Raw genomic sequence first — 16340 nt, 5'->3', positions numbered from 1 at the left:
AGGCTCTCTGTGCTACACATTCATCTGTGTTGATTCACATGTCCTTCAAGGGTCTGTTGCTTCTGCCGCAGTAGTCCCTTTAGCATATCTGGTGGTACAGTCCTATGACTGCTGGTTTTAGCTGCACTATCCCTGGGACGTGCCACACTTGTCTCCACCTTTGGAGAGTTCACCAGGAAGGGGATTCAAGGCTGGCGGTCTGCTTTTCCTCCCAGTCTTCCTCTGAAGATGTTGCTCCACTGAAATCTCTTTTTCCAGTTTCCTGACAAGAAACCCCGCTCTCCAGCCTTCTATTTGTTCACTTATGTGAGTCTCTTTTTCTGGCTGTCTTATAACTTTATCACTGGCTGTGAGCATTTTATATTATAAAGCACTTGAGCTTCACCAAGAATCCTAGAAACGAGTGTTTATAGTTTTGTAAAAATAAAAAGTGTCTAGCCATTGTTTCTTTTAAAAACGTTTGCATTAAGCTGGGCGGTGGTGGTGCATGCCTGTAATCCCAGCACTCTAGGAGGCAGAGGCAGGTGGATTTCTGAGTTCTAGTCCAGCCTGGTTTACAGAGTGAGTTCCAGGACAGCCAGGGCTACACAGAGAAACCCTGTCTCAACAAAACCAAATCCAAAAAAAAAAAAAAAAAAACCCAACTTGTGTTGGCTGCAGGGATGGCTTAGTGGGTAAAGTACTTGCCATGATCCCAAGTTCAGATGCCCGAAGAGAAACAAAGACAAGTGTGATAGCACTTGCCTATAAGCCCAGCACTCCTATGAAGTGGTAGAGACCAGAGACAGGAGAATCCCCAAAGGCTGGCCAGCTCACTGGTGTGTGCAGTGGAAAAACATGAGACCAACCTCAAACAAAGCGGTAGACAAGGACCAACATCCAAGGTTGCTCTGCTCTCAAATGTCTACATGTGCCTTGTAGTAAGCACATGCCTGCACATACACACATGACAACATACAGATTACAGATACACAAAGATAAAAGCAAAATTTTATTTTCCCAATTTCCTTCCCTAGCTTTTTTTAAAATTACATATATGTCAAGTAATCTAGTATTACCACACAATTTAGATATATTCTAGTTTGACCTCTTTGCTGTAAAAAAAAAAAAAAGCATCTTGACCAAAAACAACCTAGGAGAGTAAAGGGATTATTTGACCTATGCCCCCATGCTACAACCAAACACTGAGGGAGTCAGGGCAGGGTCGCAGGGTCGCAAGCAGGAACTTGAAGTGAGATTATGGAGGAATGCTGCTGGTGTGTTTGTTCTTTCTCAAACAACCCAGGACCTTCCTGGGAAACAGTGCCTCCACAGTGGGCTGGGCCAGGCTACATCAGTTAACAGTCAGGACAACCCCTCACAGACTTGACCACAGGTCAATCTGGTCTGAGTACTCTCGCAATTGTCCCTTCGTAGGTGACAGTGGGTTGTGTCAAATTGATAGTTAAAGCTAAGTAGGACAAGACTATACTGTATCTTCTTTCCACTTTAAAAAAAAAAATCCCTTTTAATTTTAGATAATTTCTATTTCTTTGTCTTCAAATTCACTAATATTATCTTTGCAATATCTACTTTGCATAAACCACATCCATTGTTTTTTATCTTAAATTTGATCAATTTCATCTGGAAGAATGTTTCAAAAGGAATCTTATGAGTCAGAGTCCAGACTTTCTCTCACATCAAGAGCTGTCCCACCTTGGGCAATCCCAGGACCACAGGCCTCCTAGTACTTGTCTGTTCTATGAATTATTGAGACACTAACTTGTGCTACAGAGAGGAATAGCCAAATAGGTATTTTGATTCTGTTTATTTTTATTTTTGTTTTAGGGTTTTTGGTTTTTTGAGACAGGGTTTCTCTGTGTAGTCCTGGCTGTTCTGGAATTCACTCTGTAGACCAGGCTGGCCTTGAACTCACAGAGATCCACCTGCATCTGCCTCCCAAGTGCTAGGATTAAAGGCGAGCGCCACCACTGCCCAGTGACATTTTAATTCTTAAAAGTCACACAGAAATGAACAGAATGACAACTTCTTATAGCTATACAATGTGACAAAGCTGTCAGGGTTACAATGAACAGGGTAACAACCTCTCACAGTTATATGAAGTGATAAAGCTGTCAGTATTACAGGGGTCCTGTGAACTACAGCACTGCCATTGTTTTCCCATTTATCTTGACCACAGCTCCGGAAGTCAGGCACAGGAAAGGCACATCCTGAGGCTGGAACAGGACTACAGGGGAGTCTGTAACTGGATGTATATATACATCAATAAACGTCAATATAATCTCACATCTCTGATAACCCAGCACCATGGTGTAGGCTTCAAAGGCAGTAAGACAATGTTTAAGGATCTCAAGTTTGAAAACTAAAAGGAGGCCCAGGAAGAGCCCAAGACTCATGACACAAATCGATAGTGAGGCGGCCTGGAGTTGTTAAACGTGTTCTGGTTTATACTCTCAGGATTCCCACAGGCATCAGATGTGCACAGTCTACTAGAGGATGAGGGGCAGCCTCAGAGAGAAGAGATGCCGAGGGAAATGGCCAGGGCTGAGGATGGAGGAGGAGAAGCCCCTCCGGGCCTCCCTCCCACGAGGTCTCTGTAAATCTACAACTTCTGTGACTTTAAGTGGCTCCTGGATGAACGTCGTGGATGCCCCTTTGGGGGACCACCGTGAAATGTTTTCCTTCTAGGCTCAGCATATCCTTCTTAGAGTTAAATACATGTGTACACACACAGGCACATACAGACACACAACCCCTCAGAAGTAAAGCCAATCCTGGATTGATATTTGTCTGCTAGAGTAAACACTTTCAGTGACTGTTTCCTGTCACTCTATAATTCTGCAAGCAAACGAGATGCTAATTCAACTGAAATACTCATGAAATGAGAGCTTGTGGTTTGAATTTATGCTTTTAAAGACTTCATTTAATAACCATATATCAACATGTATTTAACATATAGCAATAATAACAGGTGTTGAAAGCTACTTGCCAATTATCTGAGAGCTTCATGACAGAGGGCCTGGGCCTGGAGCTGCTAAGTAACTCACCTAAGATGATGCCAAAGGGGCAGGGCTGGGACCCAGCCAGCCTGATTCACGCCTATAGTTTCTGGCACTACGTTACACCCTGTAATGTCACTATGCATTAGCCGGTAGCTGTAATAGCCAAGAATGTGGGTTGTGAAGCCAGGCTGCTTTGCTCATTGCACACGGCTGAATGAGAGGCAGAGGCAGAAAGATCGCTGTGAGTTCAAGGCCAGCCTGGTATACAGAGCGAGATCCAGGACAGCCAGGGCTACACAGAAAGCAATGCTACCCGATGTGATGGAGACAGAGCTCAGCACACAGTAAGTCCTTAAAAGCAAAGACGTGAGTGGCCAAGCCTGATGCTTATTGCCTTTCCACTATTGCCTTTAGGTAACAGCAGCTGGAGAGACTCCAACTGGGAGAAGTATACCAATCTTCTCCGATTTTATATTTTTAAGCGACAGCTTTACTGAGACACTGCCCAAATACTACTAAATGATTACAGTGTGTAACTCAGTAGACCATCGCCAGCTAACTCACTCCAGAAGGAAGCCCCCCAGCAGCCCCTTCCCAGGCCCCTCCCTTAGACCCTGGACACCACTCACTCACTCTCTGCCTTCGTGAACTCGCTGTTTCTAGGCAGTCCATAAAATAGAATCGCATAAGATGTAATCTTCTGTGCCTGGCTAGATTAAGGAAAATGCTTTCAAGGTTCACAGTTATTTAGCAAGTATTCAAGCTTTCTTGCTTTTTAAATTGAATTAGTACACAGACATAAGATTGACCATTCACAAGCTGCACTTGGTACAATATTGTATGGCTACTATTATTTATTTTCAAAACCGTATTCCTTTTGATTGCCAAATAATATTCCACTGGGAAGAGATGCTTCATTTTTTTTTAATCCATTACTAGATTGCTGAACTTTGGAGGTTTCCCACGTCTTGCGCAGCTGGGGAGTCTGTCACAAGCCTTCACGCCCTGCCTCTCCTAAGAGCTTCAGTTTTCTTGGCTGCAAAGCAAGGCAGGAACTAGTGGATCATGTTGGGCAACTCTTTCTCTGTTGTGCTATTTTTAAGCTTTGTTTGAGAAAAAAAAATCACACCTACCTAACTATAGTCTTCAGGGAGAAATACTGGAGTAAAGGTGTGTGTGTGTGTGTGTGTGTGTGTGATTCTGAGCAGATGTCTGGCTTTGAACCCTTGCTCCTTAGCACGACTGTCCTGTGAGTCAGGAGCATACTCTCTAACACCCTGGAGCCCCCTTTCTCCTTGTCACGAAAACGTGCATGGTGGCAGTGCCAGGGCCCGGCATTCAGAAACACTGAGCAATCAGTCACCACCTTCATTAGCAGGCATCTTCCTGGTACCCGTGACAATTCTCTTCCTTTTTATTTTTAAAGGGGATATCTAAAAATACAGGAAGCTCTCAAGGAGAAAGCAGCCATCACCCACATTCCAGGTCCTCGGAGTTAATCCCCATTAGCACAACCACCTCAGGCCCTGATCCCAGTGAGGGGCCTTGTCACAGCGGTCCTGGCTCATTTGCTCCCAGAGAAGGGAGAATGTGCCACACTAGGACTCTCTGCAAAAGAAGATGGAACCTCTGCCCATCCAACTGCAGCAAGGGTGACAGTGATCTGGGGACAGGAACAACTGTCCTTGTCTCACTGCATGAAACCCCAGGAGCAGGAACTAGATGTGGCACCCTAGCTGGTGTGCACTTCTCAGAAAAGCCACTTGTAGAGAATGAAGGAGCTAGTCTTCAAATAATGTTTTACACACACACACACACACACACACACACACACACACACACAGTCAGCAGCAAATGTGACAGACATAGTGTGCCTGAAGAACTTGGGACAGGGCAGGTAAGATGGCCAGCCAGCAGAGGCACCTGAGACAGCCTGGTAACCAGAGCTTGATCCCTGGAATCTGTGGTGGAAGGAGAGAGCGGTCTCCTGCAAATTGCCCTCTGACCTCCACACTCTACTTGCACACAAAAGGATACTAAACAAACAAACATATGTAAATTTTAAAGTTTTAAAGATAATTCAGAATAGACACCTCTGCAGACCTTCACTTAAAACTCTGTCTAAAAGCCTTCTATGGACTCTCCGAATTCCTACTGCCTCCAAAAGGAAAACAAAGAAAGAGAAGTTGACCGACACAAACAGCATAAAATGTGAATGTGGGCCAAGCAGTCAAAGGACTTGTGCTCTTCTTACCGCATCTAAATATAAACAGGAAGCCCTGGCCAGCAACCTGAGATGCATGCCCACTCCACACAGCCTGCAGCCTCCTCCCGCAGCACAATCACGACCTCTAGAGTAGAAAGGGTGGTGAGCTCAAAGGAGATGTGCAGTTGGCTAGCAGCAATCCATATCATCAGGCCAGACAGCATCCCCCTAACCCTCCTGACCCCCATGACCTCCCTGACCCCCCTGACCCCACACACACAAGCCCTAGTCCCCGCAGCCTGACCTTCCTTCCACAATGGCAAAATCAGCACGCAGGAGCTGTGCAGTGACCTACTTCCAACGTCCATCCCCACCACACATCGACTTCTCTAGAAAACTACTTGCCCCTCACCATCCAAAGTGATCTCAGAGCTTCAAAGGCAGAAAGCAGCTTCTCAAAGAAAAGCAACAAGGCTTCTCTGGTTTCCTGCACTCTCTCTAGAAATAAGGAAACATTATCACAGGGGGAGTTGAGGCTGTATCCTGGGTCTCAGAGGGTATTAGCCACTGATTCCTGACCTTTCTGACTTAGACACAGACTCCAAAAGATCAGAGAACTGTCTTGTTCTACAACTCACCTAGAAGGTCATGCTCATTTGCAAACACACAATGCTAAAGCTTAAGACATGATTCTGTTGCTTCAAAGAACCTGTCAAGAAACCCTTGAGCTTCCACGTGGGCATCCTTACTATCACAGGCTTTTCACCCAGGAGGATACAGCACTCGACTCCCACTAATGCTCTCATATTTCCTTTCCCTTTTCAAAGGTCCCTGTGTAAACTCAGTCTCGGCTAAAGCTGCCTGGGTGTGACCCTGCTGAACAAAGATGGCTGTGGAGCTTCCTCCCAGGGAGTGCCGGGCATTCCTGGACCCTCCTCTCTAAGTTCCGGTTAACAGAGAAGCCTAGGCAGCTCAATTTTCTCCTTGCATCTCTGAACTCCCGTTTAATTACCCAATGACCCCAGTCTCCGAAACTGCAAATGCCAACTCGGCCTACAGGGACATTAAGTCAATCTGCCTTGTGACTGGGTAGAGAACATGAGGTATTAAGACACAAATGGCAAACAGATAATTGAAGGAAGGTGTGCGAGGCACGGGGTAAGGAGCAACTGCGCATGCGCCACAGTGGTTCCTGTCTGGGTCTTGACAAGGCTCCTGCGACCCCTGGTGGCAGCTGCCCACCTACTGCAGAAGGACCTCTGGCCCCTGCAAAAAGTCCTGATCCTGACAGAGGTGGCCCTAAGCCACAGCTTTTGGTTTCTCATCTTGCTATATAATTTTGGGGTCTAGATTTTTAACGTGTCCAGAACTCCAAAGTTTCCCAGATATCTTTAAACAAAAGAGTCTAAGGGCTGGCCGCGCTGTTTAGTAAAGGCTGTCTGGCCACAACCTGCTGCAGAGTCTGCACTGGTTCTAAGAGCTGTTACTCAAAGTACCTCATCGCAACCAGGATCAACCTGTCACTCAGGGTGTGCAATCTCACGGTGACACAACAGTGAAGAGGTGGAGTGAAGGATCTGCCCACTTAAGTGGGGACTGTGTCCATGCTTGTCTCTAGGGTAGCAGGGATCAAGGGGGATATAAGGGACAAGTGCTTAGGGCATGTTTAGGATGCCTTACAGCTGTAATCATCACCAGTAATTCAGTACTATATCCCAGAACCCAGTATCCAGCAGTCCCTGTGCAGCCTGAGGCTCTCTGCACAGTCGTTGCCACCTCTGATGGGCACTGGGCAAGGCCCAGGGCAGGGACATCCAGCAAAGTGGAATCGGCTTCCTGCTCGTCCTGTGTTGCGCTCTCCCCAGCCCACTACGGACAGCTACACCCTATGCCACACTGCAACACCTCGCTTTCTACGGAACAGTCTGTGCTCTGCTCCCGCCCCCAAGAGAGCTCAGAGCTTTCCAAATATGGGTGTGTGTGTTTTCTTCTTCATTTCCAAAGCATCAAGAATATCTGGGGGAAGAAAATGAGCACTAGATATTGTTTGGCAGCCACAGGAGACGAGGAGGGATTGTGACCAAGCAAGGCCTGCACTTGGGATCCAATTAGTCAAAACACAAGAACCAGGCCAGGTGATAGCCCATATCAGACTTTGTGTAAGTCCAGGCCCCTAGGAGATCCTAGGAGGAACCTGACTGCTACAGTGCAAGAGCTAACGGCATTACAGGGGCTCTTTAGCCAAACAGATTGGAGGCAGTCGGCCCACAGATCTGAGGTGAGTGTCAGCAGGAAAGGTGCAGCAGACAAGGTCACCTGCTTCAAAGCATGCTCTTGACCACACCCATATTCATCTCAAATAGGCAGGATTCCAGACACACTGAAAATCCCTCACTTCTGACTTAACAACCAGTGTCTATGCCAGTAGAGCTCATCACCAGTTGTGTCCCCTGCATGCCAGGGCAAAGCTCTAACAAACAGTCCTGTGCAGTGGCTTGTGAGGCGGCCCTGTCCCTGTTCTAGTACACAGAGACAAGGCAAGCAGTGAAGACATGGCACAGCTTCAACGCCCAGCCTAGACCATGTCCCAGGCATTTGCTAACTCCATCAGTTAATTAATTATATAGTCTAGTTATGGGGAGGCAAGTGGAAGAAGTGAAATAGTTAAACCAACACTGGGTGCCAAACTAGACTATGCTAGCTACAAATAGAGGTGGGGTCAGCGGAAGGAGGGTGGGCTCAGCAGAAGGAGGGTGGGGTCAGTGGAAGGAGGGTGGAGCCAGTGGGGAGAAGGGTGGGGTCAGTGAAAGGAGGGTGGGCTCAGCGGGAAGGAGGGTGGGCTCAGCAGAAGGAGGGTGGGATCAGCAGAAAGAGGGTGGGATCAGCGGAAGGAGGGTGGGCTCAGTGGGGAAGAAGGGTGGGGTCAGCAGAAGGAGGGTGGGGTCAGCAGAAGGAGGGTGGGGTCAGCGGAAGGAGGGTGGGGTCAGTGGAAGGAGGGTGGGGTCAGCGGAAGGAGGGTGGGGTCAGCGGAAGGAGGGTGGGGTCAGCGGAAGGAGGGTGGATCTGCATGCATCAACAGTGCCACTGATGGTGGACACAACTAAGGGACAAGAGGACAGCTTCAAGCTGAGGATGACAAACCCAGTCAGGGAGTGGGCCTGGAGGAGGTAAGGGCAGTGAGCAGGCAGGCGGGAGGCCTGCAGGAGAGGGTGGGTAGGACGCAGCAGGATACATGGCCAGCCTGGCCATCTGGGAGCTGTCCACAACTCTGGAAGGAAAAGGAAAGTGTGCCTACATTTAGCAGAAAACTCACTGAGAACCCGAGCTCAGAGCATGGAAACTCTTACTTCACTGCGGGCTTTTCCCTGGTCCATTTTTAATTTCTGCTTGGCTTGTCCTGACACTCGGGCGCTGTCTAGCTGCTGCCTTCATCATATGTGAACATCACCTGCTGCAATAGGAAATGCGCAGAGGGAGGCGCCACACCACTCAGACCCTCTCTCCTGAGGCCAGAGCTCCACTGAGCACCACCTACCGAGAACCCTGTCACCACCGGGAGCACCAAGTTCAGTCCTTGTTCTCCTCCTTCACTGTGGTCCTCCACAGTGAACGCCAGGCATCCCAGCTTATATGCCCAGGGACAGCCTCCTCCTGTGAGGCTCAGCTGCTTCACTGGTTCCTGCCTAGCGGGCTGGAGTGGCCTTCACTCTGCATATGCTCAGTTGCCTCACCAGACCCTCACACACACAGCTTGTACCCACTGCCTGCCGCTTCCCTTCAAACACCTCCCAGTTCTAACATGTCTGCCCTGGCCTGGGTGCAGCCCTCTGTACCTGGAATCTAGGCCCTGGCTGTACCGCTGGGATCAGTTAGGACCAATGAGAACAGAGGAAGCGCGCTAGTTTTTGAAATGAAAGGAACTGGATGCTTGGAACTGTCTGCATAGGAGATGAAAGATGAAGAAGAAAAGCAACATGGCTACCCCCCTCCCTCCCCTCCCTCCCCACCCTCCTCCCCCTGCATCTAGCAGCAGCAGGAAGCTGCTGCCATCACAAAAGCTGGAAAGGCCAGAGAGAGGAGGTAGAGTTGGAAGGGCCCAGAAGCTGGGGTCATTGTGTGGGAGTTAAACAGAGAGGGACACTTCATTTGTCAGGAGTTGGACATACTGTGACTTTTCTCTCATCCTACCTGAAGACTCCAGCAGTGCCTTCTGGTGGCTAAAGCCAGGTGCAAATCCACTAACTAGCCCTGAGCCCAGGACCAGTTCAGAGCTTCCCACAAGCCTCCTTCCCTGGTCTTTAATGCCTTCCTAGCCTCTCTTAACCCAGTGCAGAAAATCATTCACACTTATACATCCATTCAAGCCACTCTTCATCCTTAAAATTTGCCAATAGTTGGAAGCATCCTGGCAAGAGAAGACGCAGAATTTGTCCACTAGACTGACGCTGTCAATCAACTACGTGTACAGAAAGTGCTGTCTGCTTAGACTATGATATGTACCGAGTCTGCTTTAAAACATGGGCAAAACATTGTCCAAATTATCACTGAAGGATGAAATGCAGAGTATTTGCAAAGCTGTCAATCCTGAAACTGGAACCAGCAAAAACAGCCCAGATTGTCTGTCACGATTGACTAGCACAGAGCGCCATCGAAAAGATGCCTTAGAGCTGGATCTCTGGTGCCACAGAGCAGGTGGTGCATAGCTTTAATTCCTCCTACACAGGAGGCAGAGGCAGGAAGACTGAACGCTCAAGGCAAGCTTGGGCAACAGAAAGAAACTGTCTCCAAAAAAAAGTCAAAACAAAGAAAAACACAACAAACACCAGTATGGCACTAGACGTCACATACAGCACAATGGAGAGTGGGGAAGGCTACGGAAGCCTACGGTGGGAGAGAACCAAGAGGCTGACAGCATGCAAAGGCCCACAGAGAAAGAAAGCCCCAGGTGCATATGGATGTCTGAGAAGCAACGCCAAACACCAGAGGGAGCGAACACTCCTCAAACACCACCTTCTGACATCAGTCTTCATGACAAGGGCAAGCCTTCACATGGAGACCACAGGTGTCCTGTGTGTACACAGACATAGAAAGCCTTGAACCCCAAACCCAGCTACACAGCAAATGATGACCCCATGACCAAATGGGATGGGTCCCAGAATACAAGAGTGAGCTAACATATAGAAACTAACATACTAAAAGAATGAGGCGCAGAAATTCCACGGCCTTCACATCAGAGGGAAAAAGTACCCTGTATTCTCTAGCACACATACATGATTTTTTAGAAATCCAACAAACGGGCTGGAGAGATGGCTCAGAGGTTAAGAGCACTGACTGCTCTTCCAGAGGTCCTGAGTTCGATTCCCAGCAACCACATGGTGGCTCACAACCATCTGTAATGGGATCCGATGCACTTTTCTAGTGTGTGTCTGAAGACAGATACAGTGTATTCACATAAATAAATAAAAAAAAAAAGTGGAATTAAAAAAAAAAAAGAAATCCAACAAACTAGAAATAGAAAACTTTTCAGCGTTAATAAAGGTCATAAAAGAAGACTCAATAACCCACATGTAATCATAAAATTCCCCTACCACGGGGATGTCTGCTCTGGTCACTTCCACTTGCCACAACAGGTCTGATACACATGTGAACAGACAGGAGTGTAGCACACACAAGAGCTGCACATGTTGAAATTAGACAGAATCCCATCATGGAGGAGAGGGAGAGAACACAAAATCTCACTCCTAACAAAGAGGCCATTTGCAACTGATAGCTTCTGGGTACAGGAAAAAAATCAGTGTTCTCCAGTGGAGTGGAAGCGGACATATTAATCATGCCTAAAGGAGGGCCTCATGCTCAGGAGAAGCTGGCTAATACAAAATGGAATCCATGGTTTGGTTTGGTTTTTAAGTGAAAGAAAGAATATGAAATTGTGTGGGTAGGGTGAGGATCCAGGAGAAGTCAGGAGAGGCGAAAGGCTCTGATTAAAGCATAATTACATCATTTTTTAAAAGGAAAAAATGAAAGTTAAAGATAGCACAGACTGAGATGAAACATTTACAGACCATGCCTTGGCAAAATGATCTATAGCTAAAAATGTAAACAAACAAACACTACTGCAGCTCAATAGAAAAAAAGGAGCAAATGACCTCAATAGATCTCTCTTTTAAAAGACACAATAAACGGCAAAAGTATGACAGCTCCTCAGTGTCACCCGTCACTGGGGACATAGACGGAAATCAGAGTGGGTGTGGACAGTCTCATATGGCGGTCGTGTCAGAGGGGGTGGGGTGGCTCAGTGGTCAAGAGTGTTCTTGCAGAGGACCATGTTTGACTCCCAGAGCACTCCTCAGCTGGCCCACAACCTCATAGAACTCCCTTTCCACAGGAAATGATACCCTCTTCTGGCTTCTGTGGGGACTGCACTCCCTCACATGTATGTACAACTCAGACACATACATACACCCATAATTTAAAAACTAGATTAAAATGTTTAGATGACAGATATTAACAAATGTTGACAAGAATCTGGAGGAAACAGGACTCTGCACAGGTAAAATCCTTTAGAAAAGAGTTTGTGGTTCCTCAAAGGGGTAAGCTCAGAGTTACCCCAGGACCCTATAATGCTAGCGTGTATGTTCTAGTATGTGCACAGGCATATGAAAATACATGCTCACCCCAAATCTGTGCACAGCCACTTACAGCAGCATTGTTTCAGCCACTAAAAAAATGATACACGCTCTAACATCTAAGAACCTTGAAAGCATGCTAAGTGAAAGAAGTCAGACTCAAAAATTTATTATAAATTTAATTTATATGAAATTTCTGGAATAGATAAATCTATAAAAACAAAATGCACAGCAGTTAACTGAGTGTTGAGTGGGCTGGACCCTGGGAAGCAATTGCTATCTAAGGAGTATGTCTTCTGACAGCTGATAACGTTTTCTAAAATCAACTGGTGATGGTTACACAACTGCAAATATACTAAAAGCTGATGCATTATATACTCTAACGGCTAGATTTTATGGCAAAATATGTGAATAAATATATCAATAAGTTTGTTAGGAACAAACAAACAATTGAGCCATCGAGATACATCCCAGTAGGTAAAGGTGCTTGCACACAGTCCTGACAGCCTGAGTTCAACCTGACTCCCCATGATGTCAGGAGAAGATCAACTCCTGAGTAGTCCTATAAGCTCCACGTGCACACACATACACACACAAAGTACTTTCTAATATACACAGAGTATTCTGGAAAGATGGTAGACTAGAAATAGGTCTTCCAACTTAGGCAATGTGGCACAGGCATGATTTGTTTGTTACATAGTGCTGGCCACATGGAGGAGGCTGGGCTCTCACACTGAAGGCACGCACAGGCTCGCACAGGCAGCACAGGCATGTACAGGCATGTACAGGCACACACAGACACACACAGGCATGCACAGGCACACACAGGCATGTACAGGTACACACAGGCATGTACAGGCACACACAGGCATGTACAGGCATGTACAGGCATGCACAGGTATGCACAGGTACATACAGGCATGCATAGGCACACACAGGCACGCACAGGCACACACAGATACATACAGGCACACACAGGCACGCACAGACACATACAGGCACACACAGGCAAGCACAGGTACACACAGTCACGCACAGACACGCACAGGCACACACAGGCACACACAGGCACACACAGATACATACAGGCACACACAGGCACGCACAGATACATACAGGCACACATAGGCACACACAGATACATATAGGCACACACAGGCACGCACAGGTACACTCAGGCACACACAGGCACACAGGCTGTGTGGGTCAGCTTTTTGTTGATGGGGCACACGCCCGAGGAACCCAACTACAGGGTGGAAGGTTTCTTGTAGCCACAGACGTGGGGTTTGCTGAGGACAACCTGGTTCCACTGTGTAGCCTGTTCTGAGCTATGACACTGTGGTAGAGAAGGTACAGTGGCTGAGCTGCAGGGGCAGGGACAAGGTGTGCCTTGCAGAGCATTGCTCCAGTTAACCCACTTCCCATTACCTCCCAACAGAGCTCTACCAGCTGGGGCCCAAGCCTTCAATGCACGAGCCTAGGAGGACATTTCGTATTCAAATCTGAACACAAATCTAGCTATTCTACAGAATAATCTAGAAATCCTTCTCTTTTGACAGAGACTCTCTATTTCTGGGAACTTTGTGATGGGACCATGAGGAACAAATACCAGGGCCAGGCTACGAGGGCGCACCTGGCTGTCTTAGGTGTAATGGTGAAAAGCTAAGACAAGAGGCATGCCCAGAGCAGAGGCGAAGTGACACCTTGCACACACAAGGAAAGAAACTTGGGTAGCTCCTCAAAATTGCTGAAACCTATTGTTGGGAAAGGTGTTCAAGAACTCTCACAAGGTGGAAATATACTAATCATAGAACAGAGTATGTAACAAAATTTCATATAGAAAAACCCAAACTCAAGAATGGCAAGTGTACAAGGGGTCTGGGGGGGCACCCAGCAGATTGCAAGTGCTATGCCTCTGGGGAGATGGAGTACCCATGCCCTCTTGATGTGTCTACACACTGGATATATAATACCTATACTCTTTGTTTACATTGTGGGGAAGGGTCAAGAAATCAACCCCAGGGACAGTTGGAAGCACCACTCTTGGCCCTGGTTAGACCTTTAACCCAAGCAGGGAAGTGTGCAAGAGGCAAAGTCTTCACTCAGCTGTCGACATGAGGATGCAGAGGGATGAGGAGGCAGTCACTGGAGTCACTGCTGCTCTGCTCCTAAGCTCTGCCCACGGAGGTGACGCAACATAAAGACCCTTCGCTTGACCTGCATTTGTATGTTTCAAAGCATCTTCTCGTTGTCTCCTTTGATGTTCTCCATACTTTTGTAGAGGAAAAACCATGGGAGTCAGATTAAATGTCTTACAAGTCACAGAATAGAACAGAACACTTGAGTGTCCGACATCAGGGTCTTATGCACACTACAGGATCACACAGATTCTAGACTCCATGAGCCTTGCCTAGAATCTCAGCTCTGCATTGGCCAGATCTCTCAGCTTCCTTGCAGGGAGTGACAACCCTAAAATACCAGAGTCTCCACAACAGTGTATTCCCACAGGCCTGTCACTCTCCACACCTGCTCTGGAGCTCTTTATAAAGGCCAATCCAAGGGAGCTGGGACTGTTGCAAAGGTTTCTGCAAACAGACTGACACTGCATCTCTGCCTAAACCCTGAGGTCAGACAGATACAGCCTTCCTCGAGACCCCTCCGCACACACACAATACCTCCGCACACACACAATACCTCCGCACACGCACAATACCTCCTCCGCACACGCACAATACCTCCTCCGCACACGCACAATACCTCCTCCGCACACGCACAATACCTCCTCCACACACACACAATACCTCCTCCACTTTCCCAGGCTGCTCTTCCCCAGGAAAGTTTTAGTGTTTACTTACTAGACAGGTCTGTCTGAAGATCATAGTGACCCTGTCACAGAGCAGCCTCCTGGCCCCTCCCTATCAGGACTGCCTCAGCAAAGGGGACAGAAGGCTCTGAATCTATTTGAGGACTCTTGCTCACAAGAGTCACCACTGTAGACATCTCCCCAATTCCTAAGCGGGCTACTCACAGGCTGCACTCGTTGTGGTTGCAATGTATGCATCATAGGTGACTCTATCAAAGATGGGAGTGCAAACCTGCCAGTGCTGGTGAGACTCACTGAGGACCCTTGAGCATCGAACCCAAGAGAAATGGGACCTAGATATTCCACCTACCCAACCTAAGTGGGAGCCAGCAGGAGGGTGGGCCCCCAGAGAATGAGAGAGAGAGAGGATCCAAGCCTTTGCTCTGAATCTGGATGATGGAGGTTTAATTGGGTTGGGTATGCTTTCATCTAAAGATTCAAAGGAGTCCTCAGCCTGTGCAAGCCGAGGTCAGCGTGTCACACATGGCCGTCCTGTGTGTGTTCAAGACAGAGCTGTGGTCCCAGGTCCGGGGAGTCATGTGCAATGCAGCATTCGTTGCTGGTTTTGGATTGAACCACCTCTTCCACCTTCATTGTGCACAGAGCACACCTGTGCATCTCACCTGCTCAGCAGGCAGGTGGAGTGGGCAGAGACATGGCAGGCTGCTCCCTACCACTTCTCCACCTGCCCCAGCAGCCACTGCACCTTTGTAACAAATCTGAGACTGCCCTGAGACTCTCTATTGCCCTTGCTACCCCTACAGTCTCTACCAGCAAATAGGAGCAGGCTGAAAACTGAGCTGTGATAGTTCTTCCTGGGACTGAAGCTACTAGCTAAGCAAAAGTGCCATCTGGCCCATGCGCCTTTAGCCCATGGCCTAGAAAGAACAGAGTGACTGTACCAACGACCTGCAACGACCTGGATGCTTCAAGCACAGATATGGACCGCCTGGAACCAACACCACCATACCCAAATTCTCTCAGCAGCCAAGAACAGAGCCTCAACCATGACCTGAGAGCATCAAGAAGCCTCTCTCCACTCCTAAGAAAAGCAGGGCAACTGCCTGGCAACACTGTTCCAGGAGGGAAAGATAAGCTTTGAAAGGAAATTCACTCCCTAAGTCACACTGTTGGGGTGTCATTTCTTCCTGACATATGGAGCTGTTAGAATCTGCCCTAAGGAAAAAGAGTAAATACACTTTGATTGCTTTGTTTTATTTTGAATTGAGTAAGAGAAAAATCCTAATTAAAGATACATGTTTCTTTGGTGGTTTAATGTGTCACCTTTTTAGAGCATGGTAATGTTCAAGTCACAACCGCCCACTCCGGAAATTCCCAACTCAATGTGTCTTGAGCATGTTTGAGAGCATCCATGTGCCCAGAACTAAGGAAAGTGTGGTGGAAAAAGACCAACACCTGACAGGGAACGCCAGTCCCGAGCGGGCCACCTCCAGGGTGAACGCCAGTCACGAGCGTGCCACCTCCAGGGTGAACGCCAGTCATCTGCAGATCATCTCCGAATGTTGGCTTGGCTGGCTCTGTCCTGGGAGGGAAGCCCCTCAAACACAACAATCCAGGAACTTCTCTCTTTGTTGACAGACACAGGCTGCCTACAGGCTAACCACACTGTGTTGAAGTATGTG

At 47.8% G+C, this 16340-nt stretch overlaps 1 protein-coding gene across 3 annotated transcripts in view; it reads right to left on the bottom strand.

The window, feature by feature from the left end:
• The window catches only part of Ttc7b (tetratricopeptide repeat domain 7B), a 215169-nt gene that overhangs the window by 169473 nt on the left and 29356 nt on the right, over positions 1 to 16340 (bottom strand). The gene's annotated exons all lie outside the window — the stretch shown is intronic.

Source organism: Apodemus sylvaticus, chromosome 6, assembly GCF_947179515.1.
Source record: "Apodemus sylvaticus chromosome 6, mApoSyl1.1, whole genome shotgun sequence".
Lineage (NCBI taxonomy): Eukaryota > Metazoa > Chordata > Mammalia > Rodentia > Muridae > Apodemus > Apodemus sylvaticus.
This window is presented reverse-complemented; position numbering and strand designations above follow the sequence as displayed.